This window comes from Octopus bimaculoides, chromosome 22 (assembly GCF_046866305.1).
Source record: "Octopus bimaculoides isolate indiv1 chromosome 22, ASM4686630v1, whole genome shotgun sequence".
In the NCBI taxonomy this organism is placed as follows: Eukaryota; Metazoa; Mollusca; class Cephalopoda; order Octopoda; family Octopodidae; genus Octopus; species Octopus bimaculoides.
In genome coordinates this window covers 1,921,737-1,949,236 of record NC_142949.1, presented here as the reverse complement: position 1 = coordinate 1,949,236, position 27,500 = coordinate 1,921,737, and the positions used below count along the sequence as shown (strand labels likewise).

The 27,500-nt window shown below is 35.8% G+C and overlaps 1 long non-coding RNA gene across 9 annotated transcripts in view; it reads left to right on the top strand.

Moving 5' to 3' along the window:
* LOC106880046 (uncharacterized) overlaps positions 1 to 27,500 on the top strand; it is a 116,529-nt gene that overhangs the window by 85,332 nt on the left and 3,697 nt on the right. For 8 of the 9 annotated variants that reach the window (XR_016237977.1, XR_016237976.1, XR_016237975.1 and 5 more), the window contains 2 exons: positions 12,633 to 12,776; positions 14,930 to 15,020. This is a non-coding gene — a long non-coding RNA (uncharacterized LOC106880046). The other variant, XR_016237973.1, reaches the window with a different exon arrangement.

Below are 27,500 nucleotides of genomic sequence, written 5' to 3'. Positions count from 1 at the left end.
ATATAAATGATACTTATGTTACCATAAGTTTAATCACAGATTTGAAGTGGTGGGTTAGTGGCTTTTGAGGTTGAGGAATTAAGAAGTTTGCTTCTCAGCAATATGGTTCCTGGCTCTGTCCTATTGCGCAGCAACTTGGATAAGCGACTCTTTATATATATATATATATATATATATATATATATATATATATATATATATATATATATATGCATATACATACACGTTAATATTGAACAGTGAGAATATTTATTCACCGCACTAGTGGATAATATTCTTTATTTAAGGGTTACAAGGCTACCATTAGTTTCATGTGATTGAGTCAGTCGTTAGACCATCCGATAGATTGCGTTGCGAAATCTTTTGTGTGTCTCTGCGCTCTGATTCGAAGTCCAACTTGCTTCCACTTTGCTTTTAGTCTTTATGGGTTGGAGAAAGTTAGAACCACCAGTCCCGCCTAATTGCTACTGCTATCATCTCTCCCGGCAGCCGTCTCTAAAAAAAATGCAAACAACAATTGTGATATAGCAGTATGTCTGAATAATCAACAAGTTGGTCACAACTGGAAACTTAACACTTGCGTACAATCTAGGATGGTCTGGAAGAACACAATAGCTAAAATCACAACAATACAACCTACAAAGATGAGTCGAGGTAGTCTATCAATATAGTAGAAATAACAGAAAAACTCTCCCAAAATACACGCTAGCGATTTAAAAAGAAAATGTATCTTGAGATAATGGCGTCCTACGTCCAGTTTCTGATTGCAATATGTCTGGCCTGAAATAAATAAAGACTACACACATAACAGGAGTAATTCTAATGATATTTTGCTTCATTAACTTTTCTTTCTATGTTGTTTTTTTTTCGCTTGAAATATTCGGAGAAATACATACATATATGTATGTACATATGCGTGTGTACTGTATGTGTACATACATACATACATATATATATATAAATACATAAACACATATATGCACATATATATCGATACACACACACACACACACGCATATATACGCAAAGACGCATAAACACACACAGACATGATATATCACATCACACATATAAGTATATACATAGTCAAATATTTGAAACTAATCAAATTAGAGCTGGAGTGTGGCGCCATCTATTAGCGATGTCTTTTGTTCCGTCTATTTACCGATAGGAAATCTATTTGCCTTTTCTTATACAATGTGCTACCTGTCTGAACGTAGGTGTACCTAACTACACCTGTTAATTACATTGTATTGCTCTATGACAAGAAAGTTATCTTGTTTTTTCCTGTCTACTTCTCTCTCTCTCTCTCTCTCCCTCTCTCCCTCTCTCTTCCCATTCTGCACTTCAACTTTGTTTCGTCTCATTCTTTCTATCAATCAACCTAAATTTATCATTTCCTATGTAAATTAAAACGGATACATTCTACTCGCACCTCTTTCTAGATATATTAATATATTATGTGCGTGTGTGTGCGTGTGCATGTGTGTGTGTGTGAGTGCTTTTTCCTGCATGTGTGCGTGTTTGTGCGAGTGTGAAGGTGCTTTGGTAAGTGGTGATGCACACACGATCGTAAGATCGAGGTTTCGATTCCCACACCAGTAGTGCATTGTGGTTTTGAGCCAAAAAAAAACTGCCTTTCATAATGCTCCAGTCAACTCGGCTGTAAATGGGTCACTATACAAGGGACTAGCGTTCCGTTCAGAGGCAATATATATACATACATACATATATTAAATAATAAGGGTAGAAATTAATATTATCAAATAATACTGATTTAAACCGGTGGCCAGCATCAGTAAAAGACATTCCAGGACTGCAGATTACATTCAAATATATAAATAAGACAAAAGGCCACTAAGTGGATTCCTTGAATGCTGAAGATAGACGCCAAATCGTTCTACCACAGAAAACGTGTTTTGAAATTAGCAGTGTGCTAGATGTTTGCGAGCAAGACAAATGAAAGGAAAAGAAAAAAGCAGTTAATTCCATAACTTGAAGTTTCGTCATAAATAATTAAAGAATTATCCGTGGTCCCTCAGTGAAATCGCTGCCGAAACATGATGATTAACTAAATACCAATCGTCTCCGTGTAATGACACGTGTGTATAGAGTTCTACTATAGTACATCGCAATTCCAATTCAAAAGTCTTCAACTAGCACACCAAGCCAGAAAAAAAAACCGAGGTGAAAAGAATTCAGCAGTGAATTAACTGACTAGAGAACAAGGATATTTAAAAGTTAAATACTAAAGGTATAAATTAATATAAAATAATACTACCTTAAACCGGTGGCTAGCATACGTAAAAAAAAGTCCAAGGACTGCAAATTATATTCAAATATATAAATAAGAAGAAAGGCCACTAAATGGATTCCTTGTTTGCTGATACACGCCACATCGTCCTAGGACGAAATATATGTTCTCAAGTTAGTATTATTTTAAAATATTAATTTCTACCCTCAGTATTTAAGTTTCAAATATCCTCGTTAAGGCAGCAAGCTGGCAGAAACGTTAGCGCGCTTGGCGAAATGCTTAGCGGTATTTCGTCTGCCGTTACGGTCTGAGTTCAAATTCCACCGAGGTCGACTTTGCCTTTCATCCTTTCGGGGGTCGATAAATTAAGTACCATTTACGCACTGGGGTCGATATAATCGACTTAATCCCTTTGTCTGTCCTTGTTTGTCCCCTGTATGTTTATCCCTTTGTGGGCGATGAAGACATATATAAATATTAAGTTTAATGTAGTGTACTCAGAAACGAAAATAAAAAAAAGAAATGAAACCAAAGCTGCGCACCCTGTTCGAGAAATCCAGTGTAAAAATTTATTAAAGCTGAATGTTTGGATTTTGTTACTCTGAGTTTCCCGACTTCGATTGACTGTGTGATCAGAAGTAATATTCAGATAGAAATATAAAGCTCTTGATTGTCTACAAGTATAGAATGATATTCGATGAGATAAAATACTTGACGGATTCCGTTAAAAAACAACAAAATATATAAAAAAAACACGTGATATCTCTTTCTATATATATATATATATATATATATATATATATATATATAAGTTTAACCAGGAGCCACAAATTAGCAGAGATCAAATGAATAGACAGGAATCCTTAGAACAGAAGACTCTCTGTCTGGCCAAAATTATATGAAGGAAGTAGACAACGAAATGACTTTGTCCGATATTAAATCGACCTTGTTTCCAACGGTGGTGGTGTGTGCAGTCTCTGTTCATTAGATGAACTCTACAGCATAAAGTCTTATAAGTAAACGTAATGAATTATTCATTAAATATCCATAGAAAATACTAGGTGAGTTGGTAAGATTACAGTTATTTAACAGCATTTTAACGAGCTGGCAGAAACGTTAGCACGCCGGGCTTAGCGGTATTTCGTCTGTTTTTACGTTCTGAGTTCAAATTCCGCCGAGGTCGACTTTGCCTTTCATCCCTTCGGGATCGATAAATTAAGTACCAGTTTCGTACTGGAGTCGATCTAATCGACTGGCCCCCTCCCCAAATATTCGGGCCCTGTGCCTAGAATAGTAAAACAAAAAAATAAAAAGCATTTTAACTGGTGTGGACTATATTCATCTTTGGTCTTTGCGTTTTCACCCTTTTTTCGGCTACCTTTTCCTTGATCTATTCTTCTTACTGTAGGTACAAAGCTGAAATTATGGAGGGAGAGAGTAAGTCGATTAACCGAATCCAGTGCTCAACTGGTAATGGATAATTAATTAAACATCCACCGGTACTTACTTATTTTATCGACCCTGAAAGAATATAAGGCCAAATCGACTTCGGTACAATTTGAACTCAGAACGTCAAGACAGACGAAATGCCTTCCCGAACCTAATACTTTATAAAGAATAAAGTAATTCCTCGCCATTCCGCCGTTCACTCATCGCAGTTTATTATTCAGGCTTACGTCGATTACTCCGTGGTGTTGTTTTGCATTTATAATAAAATAAATATGCACAAATTATAGAAATAATAGATAAAAATATGCAGTACAGTACTGTTTTTACTTCGCTGATTTTCACCTATCGCGGGTGTTTTTGGAACGTAATACTCGCGATAGTCGAGGGATTACTACAATCGGTATTGAATCTCAATTAATTCCATCATTTTTAAAAGACATTTTTTTTATTGGGTATTTTAATGTTTAATCTTCTTGTAACTCAATACTTTTAATACCAATTCACTTATTGCTACCAATCTATGATTTTAGATCTTAAGTCTTAATTTTTTAACCCCATTAATGTTTAATCCATGTGTTTTCATTACTTTAACCATTCCATTCCCATGTGTTCTGATTTCGTGATTTTATAATTTTTGTAACTTCCATCTTTCTAGAGCTTTGTGTTTTTTTTTTTTTCATGTAAGTTCTATACTTTTAATTTTCTAACTGTCACATTGCCTGTTTTCTACAATCTTAATAACCTTTGAAATGTTAATTGGTTGGCTAACTGGTTGAATTCTCCAGTCGGCTTACAAAAGCTGACTGTAGACAGAAATAATAAAGAGACAGAAAAAGAAGGAGAGATAGAGTAAAAGAGAGATAGAAATAGAACTAACATAGGGGGATACAGAATGAGTGCACATACCAAGCTTGGTGGCGGGTAACGAAGAAAGAATAATTCACACCTACTGTGAGAAAAAAATCATAGACCGAGCAGAAAGAGGAAGAGGGGACGAATGGAAGAGGGAGTAAACGCACCCCCAAAGAGTGGAAACCAAATTCTTATAATGGGTATGATAATTTTCACCTTACTAGATTTTTTTAAACCTGTATAATATTTATATTTATATATTTTGATATATTTCTTTGAAAACAGCTTTGGTGAATTTTAAGTTTTAATTTTCTTACTAATCCGGACCCAATTTTTCAATTGGTTCAGTTTTAAATTTGAATTTTTAACTTTTATCCTGTAATCAGTCCCACAATTTTTGTTACTTATCTAAACACTAGATCTGTCTCTGAAATTTTACCATCAATATCTGAAGTTTAAATCTCAACTAATCTTTCCTGAAGTTTCACCTGAATATCTCAATTTATCCTTATTTTCCTGAATCTAATTTTATACACCTATTCACATGATTTGCTTTCGTGGATTCCCATAACTCTTTGTCGCCATCCAATTTCATTATTATTAATTTGAACTGGAAGCTTGCATCATTGCGAATCTTCCATTACCTGATTACACAACCATGGATGCTTCTCCCTTGCGATACGTTGCAGTTAATCTCTTGATGGAGCTTCGTGATCCTGACCGTCAAATAAATCTTCTAAGATTCTTCCGTCCAACATCAATGTAAGAAGCACCGTTTGGCTCAGGTGGTCTCTTCCGCTACCTTTTCTCAGTTTGCTATGCTACAGTTCCGTGTCTTCACCGTATCTCTACCAAGGTAGCTGAACGGGTGATATGCCTTGCTAAAGGGCAGCTCGTAACTATGCAGGACACACTCGTCATTCTGTGAGATATTTTGAAGATACCTGCATGCTTGAATTTAAACCCTGGTTTCACTATTTGAACTCGCATTTCTAATTACTACTTTATGTGACTTTATTTTATTACACTTTCTCTACATTCATTCGTTACTTTCAGTCAGAACGAAACTCGCTTTAACGAGCTGGCAGAATCGTTACCTTGTCGGACAAAATGTTTAACGACACTTCTTCTAACTCTTTACATCCTTCTGGGTTCGGTAAAATAAAGAACCAGTCAAGTACTCTATTTACATTATTTACATTTGACGGATATTTGTCCTCATCTTGTTTGTTGCTAACACAAAGTTTCGGCTGATATATCCTCCAGCCTTCATCAGGTGTCTTGGGGAAATTTCGAACCTGGGTTCTCATTCCTATATATATATATATATATATATATATATATATATATATATATATATATATATATATATATATATGTGTGTGTGTGTGTGTGTGTGTGTGTGTGTGTGTGTGTGTGTGTGTGTGTGTGTGTTTGTGTGTGTGTGTGTGTGCGTGTGTGTATGTATGTACTATGTGAGTGTTTATTGAGCGAAAACATCTAAAGCTCCACGAGGATCCGGCAGGGGCTGGTGGCGACCACTGTTGTACTCTTTCGCCCCAACTTTCTCTCACTCTTTCTTCCTGTTTTTTTAGTAACGCTGCAATGGACTGGCGTCCCGTCCAGCTGGGAGGAACGCATACACCATAGAAACCGGGAAACCGGGCCCAGGAACCTGGCTAGGCTTTAGAAGGGCGCATAAATAAAAAAAAATGTATGTATGTATGTATGTATGTATGTATGTAAGCATGCATGTGTGCATTATTATGTATGTAGATGCATGAATATAAAGAAGGATATCTATATCTGTCTATATATATGTGTGTGTGTGTGTGTGTGTGTGTGTGTGTCTGCGTGCATGTATGTGTCTGTGATATATGTGCATGTATTTGTGTGTTTACATTGTTCCTAAATAAATATTTGAGTTTCAATCTTGCCTCAACGCCGCCACAATTTACTTGTTCAATACGTTTTTCCTTTACATTCTCTACAATGTATTATTTTTTAATATCTAAATGCCGGACAGATTAATTCGAATATTTATTAAGATTACGCATTTTCGGTCTATTAACATCATCCGGACAGATCAAAGATACCTTTCCTGTTTTTTTTTTAATTTACATTTATAGCTAAGTTTCGATCACTTTGATCTCTGGACATCAAACCCAATCGGGTGTGTTTATGTAAATACTGAAAAAAAAAAACGAAAAAAAACTTTAGTCTCTTTAAAAGATACGGTTAATAGTCCAAGAAATTGGTAATATTATTTCTTATTTTATTGACCTCATTGTAATCTATAAAACTGCAATTCAAAGTACTTTGTGGGCGGTGGAATGGCAAAATCGTTAGCAAATCATATAAGATGCCAGGCAGTATTTGTACTGACCGGCCCGCTGTTCTCTCAATTGGAATATTATTGACCAAAATTGTTGTTCCGATATCAAAAGCCAAAAGTTATGAAGAGGAAAATGGACAGAAATAGTACAGTAATGGTTGATTTGATATTGTAAGTCATATTTGAATCCAAAGGTTCGGTTACATTACACTCCTTCTGAGCCAATGAGAGAACATTTCCGGGATAATATTAAATGTCAGAAAGGTAGCGAACAGCCAGAATCTTTAACATAATGGATACAATGATTAGCGGTAATTCTTCCGACTTTACGTTCTAAGTTAAAATTTCGCTGAGATCGACTTTGCCATCCATTTTTACTAGGTCGATAAAATAAGTACCAGTCAATTACTAGGGGTCGATGTAATCAACTAGACAGCCTCCATCAAAAGTTCAGGCCGTGTACCTATAGCAGGGAGAGTATTATACTATAATATTAGGATAAAGACTTTATAAGAATGTATCAAGTAGTTAGCGTGAAAAAACTCATAAGGAAAAAAGCCATAATTTTTTTCCATAAATATATATAATTTAATTTATATAAGGGCATTACTATACAATAATACCTCACGCTTAGAGGGACTTCATAAGTCAAAACTACCAAAATAAGCACATTTTTATCGATCGCGAGGGAATGCAACTTTCAAAGCTAACCTCCTAAAAACTCTAAGCGTGAGGCATTATTGTATAGCAGAGAGAGTATTATACGTTAGAAATAGCAACCAGACTACTCTCAGACCATATCTTATTATTTGGGGAAAACCAAAAGAAGAAAGAATTGGTTAATATAAAGCCATGGATACAATGTCTGGAAATAAAAATAGGATGGTCGTAGTTAAAAAAAAAAAAAGCAATTGATTCATAAATCTGCAAGATCTTGATCAGAATTGACTCTGGGCTAATGAACATATAAGAATTCTGCGCACAAGTGATAATGTAGTCCAAGAGAGATTATGTATGAGTGAATTAAATCCCCTTGATCGGAGATGCCTGGAGACTAAACAAGAGCACATTAGATAAAATAGCCCCAGACACACTATGTCTGTTTAAAAGACAGAATCATAAATGTGGTAGGCCTTTGAGTAAAGTTCTGCTTGATGGCAAGTGGCCTTGGGCTAACCAACAACCTCTTCGGATATATCGCAACTGTAATTCTTTCGACAAAGACAATCTCCAGAATCACCATGGAAACAATGTCTCCATGACATTTATTTCTTATGACTCACATGTAACGTCATTTATACTTAATCAGGGACATGCACACTCATACATATACACACATGCATTTATACATACGCACGCACAATAGCTCGCAATACACAACATGTGCTCATGGAAAGACATACTTACAGAGAACACACACACACACACACACACACACACACACACACACACACACACACACACACACACACAAACATATATTATAAATGCACACACAAACACACACACAAATACACGCTCTTCCCTGTACACATTATGCGGAAAGGTCTTTTAAGTCAATAAACATTACTTGCTATGTTTTCCATTCAAACATGTATTCTATAGCTATTTCCTGTTCTCTCTGTCCCACTACTTCCTTCTCTCTCTCTCTCTCTCTCTCTCTCTCTCTCTCTCTCTCTCTCTCTCTCTTGTACGTATGTACGTAAGTATGTATGTATGCATGTTATGCATGTATGTAAGTATGTATGTATGTATATATATATATATATATATATATATATATATATATATATATACACGTGTATACGAGTGTTTGGTTAAAACGTTCGATTTAGAACCACGTGATTCAGAGTTCAGTTTCACTGCGCAAGTCTCTCCTACAATAACTCCATGTTCACTCATAAAGCTTTAGTCAGCACGTGGCCATACCAGAAGACACTCCCCTAAGGTGCCACGCACTGGCTCTGAAATCGAAACCATATGGTTGGGAAGCAAGCTTCTTACCTCACAGCCACTCCTATAGTAGACAAACAGATAGATAGACAGACAGATAGATAGATAGATAGATAGATAGATAGATAGATAGATAGATAGATAGATATGTTGTATGTATATGTCTGTGGTTTTGGTTGTGGTTGTTCTTTCCCATCGCTTGACAACCAGTGTTGATTTCTCGAAGTCGCCGTAACTAAGAAGCTGATAGCACAAGTACCAGGCTTAAAGATAAGCACTGGAATCGATTATTTGACTAATCCCTACAAGGGGATGATCCAGAATGGCCGTGGTCCGAAAATTGAAAAACGTAGATGACAACAGTTAAATGATACATACATACGTACATATAGAAGTTTGTGTGTGTGTGTATAAATGTGCATGTATCAATATATAGACACATGCGCATACACACACGCATATATATATGTAATGCGTGTGTGTATGTATGCATGTATGGTAATGTATATATTCGTGTAGGAATATGTAAGTATGAACGCATCTCTATATATATATTTGTATATTGTAGCGTAGTGGGAAGCGACTACTTTGATTAGGTGACTGTCGTTGCTGAAATTTCAAATAATTTGAGCGTGATATGTAATCAAAGATAATTGAATATGGTTATTTTCTAATTAAGACTGATTCAACATTTGCTTGATTACTAGCAGACAGAATGAAATATTGATTTCAAACCATGATTATTTGTTTAAAGGTGGAGTAGCGCTGGTGATCGAAGTTATTCAGGTGTTTAGTCTTGTTAATTTATATTCATATTTATAACCTAGGCACAGGACTGTAAACATGTCTGGGTAAGGACATCGTCGATTATCTCTCTCTCTCTCTCTCTCTCTCTCTATATATATATATATATATATATATATATATATATATATATATATATATATATATATATGTGTGTGTGTGTGTGTGTGTGTGTGTGTGTGTGTGTGTGTGTGTGTAAATGTATTGGATTGGATTGGTATGCATATGTGTATGCATATGTATGAGTGCTTGTTTATTGAGCATTCGCTGAGAAACACCACGTAAATTTTAATAATTCATTTTTTGAAAAAAAAAAACAGGTAATGAAACATCAATTTTTCTTAAAGTGAAAGTAGAGGTAAAAAGAATTAAAATTTTAAAGTCTATCAAAGTTTCTTTGGATTTAAACTGAATTTATTTTCTATAAAATGTAACATTTTTAGATGGGCAAACAATTTACAATTTAAATTTTCCCACATTGTTGTCAGCAAAGTGACAAATGTTGAACTAGTTTTTTTTCTTCTGGAAGCTACTAACACAGAAACTCTTAGCAGTTGCATTTGGATACACAGAGTGCGACCAGTAACAGGTCAACAGGTCAGTAGGGACATAAAGCGCTCTAACCGTTTCTCGTTTCTTGTTGTTTCTACCTTGTGTAGGCGGTAACCCAAAGGAATGTTTTTCATTGTTCACTTTGATATCGTTTAAATTATTGTATCTAATTATAATTTAATGCTAATTTTCTGTGAAATGAATCACCATTCCTAATTTTCCTTATCCGCTATTCCCAACTTTAATTGTAAGACGTCTTTCTTTCTCACCCCATCTTTGTTTAACTTTTTTCTCATCCCCCAAGCTTTTGTATGACCCTTGTTTAATATTCAACGTATTTTATTGCAATTCTTCGAACCCCTTGTGGCTAATAAAGAAATGATCATCATTCTTGTAAAAAAAATAAAATATTATTAACAATAAAGAAATCATCATCATCAGCAGCAACAGCAGCAGCATAATGTTCATCTTCATTATTATCCATCATCAACATCATTATCTTGATTACTATTATACTATTATTGTTGTTTCTGGTGTTGTTGGGTGCCAAGACGAATCTTAAACATTATAGCTCAGAGCTATTGGAATGCATTGTCTTCGAAATGTTTACATAGCTCAAGCAGAGGTGCAGTACGCTTTCAGCAGAAAAGTAAAATTCTTCGGAGAACGTTAACTCATTGAATGTTAAATGCCATTACAATCACGCCTAATTAAGCATTTTCAAAGAAATAAAAGTTTTCACAAAGGCCACATAACAAGGAATAGCCTTGACTTGTCTTGCAGAAAGGATGGAGTTCCTGTTACTATTGACAACGGATCAATTGAAAATACTGTAAAGTAAACCTGCACTGCGGCATTCAAACATCACAACATTGCCAATTCCAGTTGCATTATACAGGTATTTCATTAAAATTGGTGATTCAGAAAACACAAAAAAAAACACAAAAAAAACAGAAAAATATCAGAGACACTAAGACGCAAAATAACCTAAGAATTCCAACTATAAACATACGAGTGGGGTGGTGCTGAAAAGTTCTTGGCTTCAAGGGTTTTGCGAAAGGCCTGGCTGGAGGCCCAAATTTCTCTGAGTTCTTTTACAGGGCTTTGGAGAACAAGAACCGCGGCAATAAGTGTGTGAATATCTGAGAGTGGAATATGTTGAATAAAATCATAATTAACTGATCCTCCAACTGATTGTTTTCTCGCATACATTCATGCACACACAACTCTACACGCTCACACAGGCGACGCTGTGGTAAGAAGATTGCCAAAAGATTACTTGGATATATATATATATATATACATATATATATATATATATATATATATATATATATATATATATATATATATATATATATATATATATATATATGTATATATATATATATATATATATATGTATATATATATATATATATATATATATATATATATATATATATATATATATATATATATGGGGGCACTGCCTTAAGGGGTGTAGGTCAAACGAATCCATCCTAGCACTTATTTTAAAGTCTGGTACTTATTCTACCCGTCTCTCTGTCGAACCGTTAGGTTACGAAAAAGCTAACAAAACAACGCCGGTTGTGAAGTGCTGGTTGGGGACAAACGCAGAAAAAGTAATATACACACACGACGGGCTTTTTTCAGTTTCCATTTTACCAGATCTTCCCACATGGCTGTGGTCGGTTCGGATTATAGTAGAAAATAGTTAAGGTGCCATGTAGTGGGACAGAACGATGTTGTTGGGAAGCAAACCCCTTACAACCCAGCCATGCCAGTCTGCATTGTCCAAAGTCTCCCTCAATAAAAGACTATTCATAAGATCACGATGCGTGGGTAGTTTTGCTGGTCATTTCTAGTACGTTGTGCAACCATGTATAGCAGTAGTACTCATCCAGGGTCAACATGAATTTGGAGGTCCATATAACCATTGAGGATCCATATAAAATTTTAGTTGTTAAAATTCATAAGCAAGAATGTGCTCCTGCTCATCGTATACGGCGCAAAATATTTTGATAGTTTTCATTCAATTTCTAATAAAATTTAATTATATTTGATTATAAAACACTCTAATAGGATTTTTAAACATGGGTACGAATGTATACGAGGGTCTATTCGAGTAAAATATGAATTAAATGGATTCACAGGTATAAAAAAAAAATGGTTGAGAACCACTAATGTAGAAACTCTCACGTTTGCTTGTCGTGGAGAAACAATATTCATTTTTGCTTCGGCATATTGGTGAACGTCAAGCGAAACCGATACGACGATCCACCATACTAAATTAATTAATAATAGTGAGAAATTGTAGAGGCAGAAATTAAGGTTAATTATATTTAACGTCAATATATTTAATAAAAACTTGTGTATATAAATATTTTGATTTCTTTTACTGTCAAAATATTGATTTTTTTTTTCTTTCAGCGCAAATAAATATTGGAAGAGGACACAAGAAAACAGTGTGAGAGAAAATATATTAGATTATATTGGAGCAAGTTCTTGTACCTGACATCTATGTATGATTGCATGTATGCATATAATAATGTGTGTATATTGTTATGCATATCGGTACGTATATATGTATACACACACGCACACACACACACACACACACACACACACACACACACACACACACACACACACACACATACACACACATATATGTATGCATGTGTAAGTACACGTATGAACGTAATCGTGGTGGCTGAATGTATGCAGGTAATCATTTCTGTACGTACATACATATATACAAATGTACGTACATGGACACAGATATGTGTGCGTGAGTGTTTGCATAAGCGTGTGTGTACATATATTTGGAGGAACAAACACGAAATAGAATACAGAATATGTGTGTATATATACACGTGAGTATGAGCTTATGTACATATATAGTAGAGTTTATTCAGAAGAAATTGCTGATTCATACACAAAATTCAAATGTGTGGCCCGAATATCTATCTATCTGTCTGTATGTCTATCTGTCTGTCTGTCTGTTCGTCTGTCTGTCTGTCCATTTGTCTGTCTTTATGTTCGTGTGTGTGTGCGTGTTTGTGTCTATCTAATTTCAAGTCATTTCAGTCTCAATTCTCTTGAATTCTGTTTTCTTTTACCCCCACCCACCGTCTCCCACGCTGTTCCCTTGTTTCCTAGTCACACCCTTGTCCACCCCATCCTCACACATTCTTGATACACTTACACCATTACAACACATGCACACACATCGTGACCTCACACACCCTAATAGTTTTCACTTACATCTCATCACTTCCAACTTCTTACTCGCTTGACCGCACCCCACCCCACGTACACTAGTCACTGCACACACATACACGCACGCTTTTGCACCATCTCACCTTTCCGACAACGAACTCCTGACCAAACACACACGTATCCCCATATTCTCCCTTCTGGTCACCCTCACACATACACACCCACTATATACTACTTTCACTCAACACTACTTACGCTCTACATACATAAATTTATACACACACACACACACACACACACACACACACACACACATACTCTTAAACATCTGTACAAGAAGCCACACCCATCCATATAGCAACATACACTCGTGCATACACGTTTTCTCCTTCCCTCACATTTCTCGTATATATATATATATATATATATACACATTCTCTTTTACTTGTTTCAGCCATTTGACTACGGCCAATGAAGGAGCCTTCGTTCAAGGTTAGAAACTGGCTCTTTCTCTATTGGCAAGAAATCTTGAAATAAAACTGAACAATGACATACATTTGTTGTTGTTGATGGCACTCCGTTGCTTACGACGTCGAGGGTTCCTGTTGATCCGATCAACGGAACAGCCTGCTCGTGAAATTAACGTGCAAGTGGCTGAGCACTCCACAGACACGTATACCATTAACGTAGTTTTCGGAGATATTCAACGTGACACAGTGTGACAAGGCTGGCCCTTTGAATTACAGGCGCAACAGAAACAGGAAGAAAGAGTGAGAGAAAGTTGTGGTGAAAGAGTACAGCAGGGTTCGCCACCATCCCCTGCCGCAGCTCGTGGAACTTTAGGTGTTTTCGCTCAATAAACACTCATAACGCCCGGTCTGGGAATCGAAACCGCGATCTTATAACCGCGAGTCCGCTGTCCTAACCACTGGACCATTGCGCCTCCACCATCGAAACCTAATATAACTCACAAGCGTAATAAAAAAAGAGAGACGTCAGACAGACAGAAAAACGGAAAATGTGCTTTGCATTTGAAAACTATGGAAATATTTTTAAAAAACATTTCATTTAATTTTTCCACAATTTAATTGTTTTTTATGCTTTACTCTAAGTTGAAAAACTCGCAGAGAATAAAAACGCTGGGTTAACGACTCAACATATCACCCCCGCCCCCTCAATGAACATATATAATGGAAAGATTTAAATAAGTTCACCGAAGTAATCCCCTTCTGCAACCATAAGTTTTCCTCCACTTTCTTGAAACTGTATAGAAATAAAAATAAATTTAAAAACAATAAATAATAACAAGTGTAACAGTTTGCGTTAGGGTGATTTGAAACCTCGAAGATTGGTTTTGATACTACTGTTGGACTATTCTAAAATAGCACTTTTTTCTTTTTTTTTTTTAAATCTTTCCATTATTTGCATAGGCTTGTCTAAGGCTAGTCCATTATTGACTATATAAATTTACTCTTACATAAAAATTATTTTTTTTCTTTGTGCAGTACCCGAGGAAGGTGTAGAACTTTGTGTTTTAACTCGAAATGGTGTTAAATCATTTCTGTCCTGGATTTTTAACCGATGGACTGCTTTATGGTACCTAATTTCTTTATTTTATTTTATGTTATTTTTTATATCGACCTATATAATATTATATATTTGAAATTTTTAATCGTATTAATTTTAACTTCTATGAAATGATATATATGTGTATCACCTTTAACTCAATTTTTTTTTATTTGTATGTTATCGGTTGGTATAATATATTCGTGTAGAAAATGTTATACTATATGTTCTATTTCTTGCATCTTATTTTTTATGTATTTCTTATTTTATTATTTCTTCTTGCGTTATATCTTCTTATTCCTTATGTTTGACGGATTATGCTGTATTTCTTATATATCTTCACTGAGGGGGTGTGATAGGTTGAGTCGTTAACCCAGTCTTTTTATTCTTTAACTAATATTTTACTCTTGTCTCAATTTTTCTGAGCACTTCTCCTTGCAGCCCTGTATAAAATTTATTGGTTTCATAATAAGAAGCCATTAATATTATATATATATATAATCTTACTATAATGGGTGTTATGTCCGTTTGTCTATTTCCTCTTCATGGAAAAACGGCTGGACCAACAGTCACAATGTTTTTCGGGATTACGAAGGACGTAACCAGGAAAGTTTTTAGCAAAGAAAAAAAAATGTGAAAAATTCGGATTTAGATATCGAGTTTTGTATTAATAAATCACTTTTGATTTTTGATTTTTTTTTTTTAATTCCGACGACGAGGATTAACTGTGGATTTCCCCACTCCTGCGTATAGTTCGTAAATTTAGAGGGTTTAGATTGAAGAAGGGCAGTTTTGCTATCCTATTATAATGGGCGTTATGTTCGTCTGTTTGTCCGTCTCTTTATCTGTTCCCTTTCACAGCCATACGGCTGGACTAATGGTTAGGATATTTTTCGGGATTACAAAGACGGTTGTGAGGAAGGTTTTTAGCATTAAACTATCAGAAAGTATGATTATTTCGTGAATATCGATTTTTAAAAAAATTAATAAACCAACTTCGCATTTTTATTAAAAATTCACCGACCCCGAGTAACTCTGGATTTTCATCGTATAGTTCGTAGCCCCATCGTAGATGCGAAGGATCCTCGCGAAAGGTTATTAACAAAAATAAAATGGAAAAAATGTGTGCATACACACGCGCACACACACACACACTCGCGGACACACATATACACGCTCACACTCATAAAATATTTTGAACATTTTCGTCACGTTTCATTGTTGATCCATGGTATTTAGGTTGGAACAATTACATTGGTTTTTCTATTAATATTCCAAGACCTTAACCTTATCTTCTAAAGGATATGAAGAATAGTGGCTTAGTGTTGCCAGGTTTTGTAATAAGCAGCAAAGGAAATGGGGACAATATTGAAAGCCTAATAGACTTAGGAAAATTGTTTTACATTCAATACAAAGGACTTTGAAGAAAACACAAAATATATCCTTAATGTAAAAGATTTACCCCAAACATAATTGTCGTATTATGTCTTTCATATAGCTTGTTTAAAGAGACACTTTTCTCTGTATGTATATGCATACGTATGTATACATATATGCATAAATACTCTCACACAAGTATACACACACAGATATGTCTGTCTATCTCTCTATCCATCTATCTATCTATCCGTCCGTCTTTGTCTGCCTATCTATCAATCAGTTCATACATACATCCACACACATATATATATATACACATATGCATACATGGATTTATGCATTCATGGGCATATGCATACATACATCCATACATACATCTATACATATATATATACATATACACGTGCATATATTTGTGCGTATATATATATATATATATATAGTTGTGTATATACATATATCTGTATATATATATGTGCGTGTTTATTCCTTTAAGTTCGTTACGGAAATGTTTTTCATTAAGTATATGACAAAGTTGAGCAGAGAATCTGCATCAGATTTTGCCAAAAGCATGGCGATTTCTGCCCAGAGGCCTACGCAAAGTTTTCAACAAGTTTTCATCGTCCTAGACACAATCAAATAGATCTTGTGCAACTGAAAACCGAGTATCTTGGCAGACACGCGTCTCCTACTCAAATCTTCAGTGATAATGGACTAAACTGAATCGTAACTGCGCATTCTCTGATAACACACGGATGATGATTCGACGATTTCCCCTAACAGCTGCACGTACATCTACGATGTTTGCCGACCTCCCAGAACGTTCCGACCATCTTGGAAACGTCTGAACCACTTGTGTGCGGCTCATACACTCCTCTCCATACACTTTGTACAGCTTTGCGTTGGCCCCTGAGTAGGTATCGCCATGACAACTTTCTGCCGTAAACAACGGAAGTGACCTAAAACGTTAAAGCTTACTGCGCATGCACAATAAAGTTCAAATTCAATCTTTGCCAAACAGCTGCATTCTACGTGCTTTTGCTTCGTTACTCTCGCAACAGTCCAGACACTTATTGATCAGACCTCGTATATATATGCGTGCGTGTGTGTGTATGTATGTATAGATGTATATATATTTACACATAAATGATTTCAAAAACAAAGTGATACTCATAGCTCTTAGCACAGGTCAAACACTTGAAATTTAAGGAAGTGGTCATTTGATAACATCAAGATTTAATATCTGACTAGGTCTATATGTTGTGATTGAAAGGCAAAACTGACCTCGGCAGAATTTGGATTCTGAATCTGAAGAGAGATGTGAGCACCAAAGAGAAGAATTGCTTTTCAAACGTTGCTTCTGTGGTAATTAGTGTTAGGGTTAGTGTGTTTGGCTCAACATCCGAACTGCTTACCATAAAAAAGCTGAAATAAATTCTGATTCGGACACATATTGTCGACCGGCAGTAAAGTGTCATTTTGTATTCTGTCAGAATCCTTAGAAAAATTCTTGTAATTGGAAACGTGATGCTGTCACCAAACCTCATAGCAACATCACTGTTAACAAAATTAGCGTCAAATAGATTTTGAAAAATAACGATGCCGCCGATGATGATGATGATGATGAAAAAAAAGCAACAAAACAGTAACAAAAAAAAACAGCATTAGCTGCAGCAGCGGCAGCAGCAACTATAAGGACGATGACGACAACAAGAACAACAGCAACAACAGCCACAATAATAGTGATAATAATAATAATAATAATTCTTTATTGGCCACAAGGACCGCAAAAAACACTTAGGACTAAGGATTTACACAAAACCGTGTAAAACTTAAAAGAAACAGTCAAAGAAATAAATTCTCTAACAGGAGGAAAACAACACAAGGGTAACCAAGGTACTCCATAGGTCCCAAGCTACCCTACTCATCAGCTGTACATCAACTACTCCTGTCTCTCATACGTGGACCTCAGCCTACAGACATCATTTTAGAGTGGGCTCACTTACTCGAGCCACTCTCACCATATCCACTCACGTTTCAAAACATTTAATTGGTGATTGGGTGACAGCGCTTTCGCTCTCAACTCTCACTTCTCTTTTCAAATGGAATGTTAAAAGTCCAAAAAGGCTTGTGCGAAGAAGGTGTCTGCCTCCAGTCTTTTCATCCTCGTTCACCTCACAACGTATTTCACCAAAGCCACTAAACAGAGGAAAAGAGGCTGCACCTTTATACCAAAGGAAAGCGGTGGGGCGATCTACAAAGGGATGTTTGGGTGCCTGACATACACGTGATGGCTACCATTCAACATAAATCGATAAGTCAGCAATGCTTGGGAACTAGACGAGAGGTGGCAAGGTGGTTTTATCTCTCTTCGTGCATCTTGGGCAGTCGGGGCTGACATTCCCATGCCTGTAGAGATCATTTCGAACTGACAATGTCTCCCCTGTAGCACTGCAACGGTAGGAATTTCAGGAAAGTATCCGTGGGTCTTGATACAAAAGTCTACCGAAAAAACGCACAGATTTTCCCAAGAATTTTGTCACTCATAGCCGCCTCTAATTTTCTATAAAACACCATGGTGGGCTCGCATTACACGACTGGCCGAGGGTTGTGTGCCCTTTACGGCGCTCAAATTGCCAGGCACCATGCCTCGGTTGACGCTTGACCCAGGACTTCAGCTCAGTCAAAACACGACCGTTCACTCCAAGGAAAGCAGAAGAGGAAATGTTCCATTCTGGGTTACCCTGAAACGGAGCAAGGCACGAGCATTCGTCGGTAGTAAATGACGAATGAGATCTTTATGTTCGCCACCTCCGACTGACCCTTCAGAGTTTATTTCTGGGTGAGACTTGTCACACTGCTCGTCACCTGTTCCCAGTTCTTGTTCCCTTGGAGATCTGGAACAAATCAAACCCCGAGCAATTTAACTAGTCAGTCCGTTCGCCTGTCCGTTCGTCCAGCACCCATGTTATATTAAGAATACCCTTAATATAATAATGGTTTCAAATTTTGGCACAAAGCCAACTATTTTGAAAGGAAGGGGTTTGTCGATTACATTGACCCCAGTGCTTAGCTGGAACTTATTTATCGACTCTGAAAGTATGAAAGACAAAATCAGCATCGTCGGAATTTGAACTAGGGACGTAATGAGTCGAAAAAAGTACCACAAAGCAATTTTGCCAACCAACGTCTTCTAACTTATTCTGCCAGCTCGCCAAAAACACGAATAAGAACATTATGTGCTTGACATTATTTTCTATAAAAAATATAACAATAATTTATTAAATATAGACTAAGTAATGACGATGATGTTGCATAGAAGCAAGCTGGAAGAAGAAAAGGAGAGCTAAGTCTTACACTGATTTAGCTGTTAATTTAAAACATTATGACAGTTGATGAACGTATCAATTATCCGATATTTAAATGGTGCAATGGTAACATTACACCACCATTTCTACAAAGATCTATATAGTCACGTTTCAGAAAATATCACGGTAATACTAGGAAGCTCAATAAATACTGCTGCGGCGTTTTCGCGTAGCGTTTCTTAATTTTCGATAGTCTTATGCATATTTACCTTTATTTTAATGAACAGCAGCTCGTGATATATGCCCTTGCAAAGTATTGCTTTACTTCTCCATACGTCATATCTTCAGGCATCGGTAATTATGGACCACTTTACCAAAGTTTGAATATTGATGATTTTCCTGAGGGAAAATGCAAATGGGAAGAACAGAAAGAGAAGAGGTGCACTGTAGAAGTTTTCAGACTTTTTCAGGAGAGACATTGATTTCAAAGAAGTTCAAAACTCTAATCAGTTCCGAAATAGGTTCCTCTGATATTAATATACCTGTTACAGCGCTCCAGCCCTCTGTGCAGGCCCCATGGAAGTCCTACAAATTGGTGTCCAAGAATCTTGTCACAGCCTCCTTCATCTTCAAAACCCTTCTGAGTTAAGGAAACAACCAAAATTCACAGAGAGCAAGATTTATACTCTAGGGAGGGTGAAGGACAGCTGTGATACCCATCTCTGCTTAAGTAGTTCTTGCGAGAACTCTCGTTACGGAGTATTTAGGGAGAACATTTTGCACAAATTTTGCGACTATTCATGACAAAATCTGTGTACAGTTGCCATTCCAACTCCAAACTGTATATTTATTGCCTTTATAGACATGACATTCTTGGTCTTGAAAATTGCAAATTTACTCAACCATCCCTTTAGCTCTGATTTTATTCTCCTCCCTACACCTCTCCTCACCTCTACAACAAAAGTTGGCAAGTCAGCTTAGATGAATAGTCATGCTCTACTAATATTCCTTTCTGCTCTAACACAAGGCCTGAAATTTTGGGGGAGGGGGTAGGTTGATTAGATGGAAAAGGGACAACTGATGAAGGGAAATATTCTTTATGTTGCATGTCTCGTTTATTCTGTTTGTTTGTTTTTTCGCTGTTCGAAAAAAGTTCGTTTTCTGTTTTCGTTTTTATGTTTTCGTTTCTCATTGTGTTTAACGCTTTTTGTGATATCCTGTACCCATATAGGCATGTATGTATACATATAGATGTAGGTATGTACATATATGTATGGATATATATGCATATATTTATACAATATTTATATTATTACATGATCGAACGCCACGCATCCGTTTCCAAGTAAGTTTTATCTTATCTATCTATCTATATATATATATATATATATATATATATATATATATATATATGTATATAGACACCCTACATACACACACATATATGTGTGTATTTGTCCCACACCACCACTTAACAGCCGGTGTAGGTGTGTTTACGTCCAGGTGACTTAGCGGTTCGGCAAAAGGATAGGATAGTGCTTGGCTTTCAAATAAAATAAGTACTGGTGTGGATTCGTTCGACCCAAATTTCTTCAACGTGATGCTCCAGCATGGCCGCAATCTAATAACTGACACAAGTAAAAGATTTAAAAGATATATTACTGTGCTAAGATGTCGAATACTTTCGAAATAAAACTTATTTTAAAAATTGAATAGAAACAGCATCATGAAAACAAAGTTAGCAGAGACATACATATACACACAGGCGCGCGCTGACACACATTCTGTGCAAAATATGTACACGCATGCGCACACAAAGACCCCCATCCCATCCAAAGGAGAACTAGAATCGAAAAACAGAAAAGCCATTGAAAACTATATTTTTGGTGGGGTATATATGTGGAAGAAGATGAAAGAGGAAAGAATATATACATGCATGCATATATCTATCTATCTATATCTATATATATTTATATATATTTATATATATATATATACGCATGCACACACACACACATATATATATGCATATACAGGTATATATGTATGTACACACACACTCATAAGGAAATTGTAGCAAATTCTTCACTCCTCTTCACTCTCTTTCTTTCCGCCATGTCTCCCCCCACCCCACCAATAGCTACTCTGGCTGTATACAAGCTTCAATTACACCCGTTGAAATGTAGTAGTTTCAATTCAATAACTCACTTTTTGTATTCTGCATACGAAAGTTGCATAATAAAGACAGTAGTAGTATGAATGAATTCATGTCTTTTGTGGAATTTTCAGAAAGTGGTTCTGCTGAATTGAAAAGTTCTATACCCATATCCACTTAATGCCGCCTACACGTTTACGTGTTCATACTACACTCAAGATGATTTACGTGCTTGTGTACATGTATGTGTGAATGTATCAGTGTGTGTGTGTGTGTGTGTTCACGTATATACATGTACACACACGATCATGAATGTGAAATTGGAATTAGCAATTTGTAGTCTCAACTTCAAAATGAATGTGTAGATGTATATATATACATATGTACACATACGTATATATTTGTATCCACAAGGATACATATATACAAACATATCTTTTGTCTTTTATATGTTACTGGCTTCAGTCATTAAACAGCGACCATGCTGGGGCACCACCTTGAAAATTTTAGTTGAAGGAATTGATCGCAATACTTATATCTCGAACCGCTAATTTACAGGGAAGTAAGACCTCAACATATACATCAGCATATATATAAATAGATAGACGGACGGACGGACAGATACAAATAGACTAAACATATATTGAGAGAACGTGTTTGTATGTATTTGCGCGCGCGTGTGTATACATGTGTGTGAGTGCATGTGTGTATACATGTGTGTGAGTGCATGTGTGTATACATGTGTTTGTGTGTGTGTCTGTGTGTGATTGAAATACATTTTACAAATTCAGATCGTGAACCAATGTGAGAATCGCTTATATGTTTGGCTAAAGTGCTTAAAATAGTTACCAAATATGTCTTATAGAAGTAGTAAAGCATGTTCAACTTCGTAGTCTCTGACATAGACTAAAAGAAAGATTATGCGTCTTGAGCTATCATATTGCATATCAAGACATAAATATTTCTAATGCTGTATTGTTCAACGCCAAGAAACGACGCATTGGCAATTCCTGTCAATCTTATTCTTTACATATAGTAGTTCATCCAGGCTCTACATCTGTGTTGATGACTAGAAAGTATTTTCATAAAGCCATTTTGATATTACTTCAAATTCTTTTAAAGGGATCTGTAAAATTTGTTGGTATATGGTATTTATCAGCCTTACCTCACCGGCACAACTTGTTCCCTTATAGACACATTGTAACGTCTAAAGTGTTAATACATCGTTCTTTCAGTTTCTATACGTAACTTACTAAGAATGCAGCATTGCACTTTACCTCGTTCTTAGATGCAGGTTTATGACTCAGATAATGAAATTGAAAGCTGCTGTTAATCATTACAAAAGAATAATATTTTATTTCTGTACTACCTACCTGAGATTTAACTTACACCTTGTAGAAAATGAGTTTTGTTAATGCTTTCCAGAATCTGTTTAGACCTGAAAAATTCCATGAGCTTCTAGTTTAGGGTGTTCTCCGAACATATCCCTCCAAAGTTTACATATAATAGAGCTAATATTTTTCATGCAACGTTGACTCTCACGATGTTTGTTTAGCGAATTGTGGTATATTATGAATTGGTGAGTACTTCTAATAAGTATCCCTTGTTCGTCATATTACCTACAATTTTACATGCAAACACATACTTATACATACATACATGTGTACAGTGTGTTCGAGTTAATTTTAGAGGTCTTTATGTCTCTTTTTCTAAGGAACAGCTTGGTGTACTGGTGAATAGTCAACGGCGTTGGAGAGCATATAGAATAAAGTTGTAGTTAAGAAAAAGTTACCTAACATGAAGGATGAAAGCCAGCTAAATCTAATGTAATACACACACACACACACACACATTACAGAAAAGAAAATACATCTCGAACGCAGTAAAGCTGTAAGTGTAGCAGCAAAAGATTGATTGGCTATTTACCCTTACAAGACGGATTGTCTGCTGCCAACTTTTTTCCGTCTCATAAGGATAAATATTCAATTTTTTCGGCTCTACTTACAGCTTCACTACGTTCGAAATTTACTTTCTTGTCTGTAAAATAGCAGCACATTCGACGCTTCAGTTTGTCTATACCACACACACACACACACACACACACACACACACACATATATCACGTAACTACATAAGAGATGTTGGTGATATTTTCCTCCTTTGAACTTTTCTGTAAAAGGGGTAATAGGGAAAATTAAACCGGTTATTTACAAATAAGTTGTAAAAGAGAAAAATTAAGAGAAAAGAAAAACAGGGACATGTCAAAGTGTATGCACGCCTATTATGCATTTACATACGAAAGGATGCCATAAAATCAACTGAAGTATCAAAGTATACTAGTATATACTGTCTTCTAGATTTATTTACAATAAACACTTGAAATTTAAATAAATTTACTACTCTACAAAACCAACAAGCAGTACTTTACAAATATAAATATCACATGACAGGCTGTCTCCCATGAAACCAATGAAAAATAAAATTAAAGTGAAACATAAATAAAAATACAATAACATTTTAACATGACATTTGATTAGTTGATACGAAAACGAGTTGAAGATGAGAGCTAGTGAAGATTAACCACTGACCAGAGACTGACACTCGAAGAAAAGGAAAACAAAACAAAAACAAAGAAGCGCTAAATATGTCAATTGGTAATTAACTTCAGATATTTATTTTTTTTCTTCACATATGTCAATAGCTGTCCATAAGAAGCGTCACCTTTTTCAGAAATTACAAGAGCTTGTTGGTATTTCAAACACACAAAGTATTCTGAGAAATTTCTCAGACAATGCAATATATATTTATAAACGATTAGTTCCTTTCACGTGCGTTCTGCTTTCCCGCTTAGTCATTTCAGAATGATCTTAAAACTAATCGGACGTTTAAAGAATTGCACCGTTTTGTCTTGTTTTTTACTTATGTTTTATTCCTGCTTTTCTTCTTTCTTCATTTTTTGTTTTCTCTATTTTGTATTTTGGATAATATAGTTTGTTTTTATTAATTTCCTCTCCTAACATTTCCTTGTGTATATATATATGTATATATAAATATGTATATATATATGTATGTATAAATATGTATATGTATATATATATATACACACATACATACACACACATATATATGTATATATATATGTATATATATATATACACACATACATACACACACATATATATGTATATATATATATGTATATATATATATACACACATACATACACACACATATATATATGTATATATATATATATACACACATACATACACACACATATATATATGTATATATATATATATACACACGTACATACACACACATATATATATGTATATATATATATGTATATATATATACACACATACATACACACACATATATACATATATATATATATATATACTTCTATATCATGTATATATAAATATATATATACACGCACGCATATATACATATATGCATACATACATATATACACGCACGCATATATATATACATATATGCATACATACATACATACATACACGCATATATATATATATATATATAAGTGAACTGGAATGATTCGCGATATTTGTACCAACACTCCGGGTTCAAAACCTGCCGAGATCAACTTTATTTTTTTATCCTTTCCAAATCCATTCATAAAATATCAGTAAAACTCTTCTCATTCTTCCCTCCCTCCCTCTCTCCTCCTCCTCTCTCACTCACCTCTCTCCTCCTCTCTCATGTTCTCTCACTTTCTGAATTCATTGTGTGTCAAGAGCGTGCGTTCAATTCACCGCAGCAGCTGTTCCTTCACGGCCACTCTGTGATAAAGCAGAACGAGTAAGTCCTGCGTGGCAGCTCGGTGAAGTAATTTATACCAGTGTCTTGTGAGTGAATTTGGTTGACAGAAACTGAGTGTGGAACCCGTTATATATTCGTGTGTGTGTGTGTGTGTTGTTCTCTGTATGTGTGTGTGTTGTTCTCTGTATTTGTCCCTCAGTGAAGGCGCGTGGCTAAGTGGTTAGGGTCTCCGCCTCACGAGTGTCAGGTTGTGAGTTCGATTCCTGTCGGCATGTTGTATCCTGAGCAAGACACTTTATTTCTCGTTGCTCACTATATTTCACTCAGCTGGCAAAAATGAGTAGTACCTGTAATTCAAAAGGGACAGCCTTGTCGCACTCTGTGCTACATTGAATCTCACTGAGAACATCATTAAGGGTACGCATGTCTGTGGAGTACTCAACCACTTGCACGTTCATACCACGAGCAAGCTGTTCCATTCATCGGTTCAACAGGAACACTCATCGTCGAAACCAACCGAGTGCCGAGTTTGTTAATCACTACCGCTTCACAACAAGTGTTGTTTTTGTTTTTTTTATATGCCCGTAACTTAGCGTTTCGGCAAAGAGACGCATAAAATATGTGTCAGACTTAGAAATAAGTAACAAGTTCGATATCTTCGACTAAAATCCTTCAAGGCGGTGCCCCATCATGGCCGCAGTCATACGACAAGTAAACGAGGAAAGATAAACTTAAATATAGGAGGCCCTCTCTTCCAGTTTGTTTTAACCACATTTATATAAAATCATAACCCCGACAACCTTTTAGTGTATTGTGAACTCTTTTCAATTATATAGCATGCTTGCATGAAATAAAATTGTAATGCCTTCATTCACGAGCATGTACCTACAGAAAGATAAAACCTTTGGAAATATGAGCGTGCACGTGCACTCATAGACGGATATACGTTTCGTCTTTGGAATAATGGATCTCGAAGCACGCATAAAACAATAAATAATAGCATGTAAATATTGCGTTGAAAAACTATTTTGGTTAGAAAAGGTCTAAGGCTTCGAAAATGGTTTTTCAACTCAATATTTACTTGCTTTAATTCATAGATCTGTTTATGCTTCGAGATCCACTGTTCCAAAACCCAATCATTTCCCATTTATTCGAAAGTTTATAAAGTTGTTACGACGTGAAAAATACACATACAATCAATCGCACACAGGTACATCTATCTATTTATCTATCGTTTTATATATACACACTTACACACACACACACACACACACACACACACACACACACACACACACACACACACGCACGCACACACGCGTTATACATTGCATCTTTGGATTATTACTTCCGCCCTTGCGAAGGCGGTGGTATTGTTTTCAATCAGTTTTCTTTGCTTGTTTGTCCGTGGACATAATATCTCAAGAACCGCTGGATGGATCCTTATTAAACTTTCAGAGATGTTTGGCCTCAGGACTGACATGAACTGATTAGATTTTGGGATCGATCCGATACCGGACAAGAATTCTGGGTTATTTTACCTGCTTATTTTTGCTTAATTTTTGAGAGTTCATTTTTAGTATTCTCGTTTGTGAGAGCAGTCGAGTTTGTCAGATATTCTCATTTTAAAAGTCACCTCTGACTAATCGCTGAGAGGGCGTTGGTGTTGCCTTGGCGGTGGTTTGCGCTTTCTGAGTACTCTTGAGATTATTAGTAGTTTTATTTTTATAGCGTGCTTTCACTTCACTACCGAGCGCAGCTCTGTGTGCCTTGGGTATGTGCTGTGGCTTGCTGTGACGCTCTTATGGTTACTGTATTGAAAGTATTTTGCGTAGGATGTGTGCAGTGCCCAGTAGTGCAATTTTCTGTATGTTA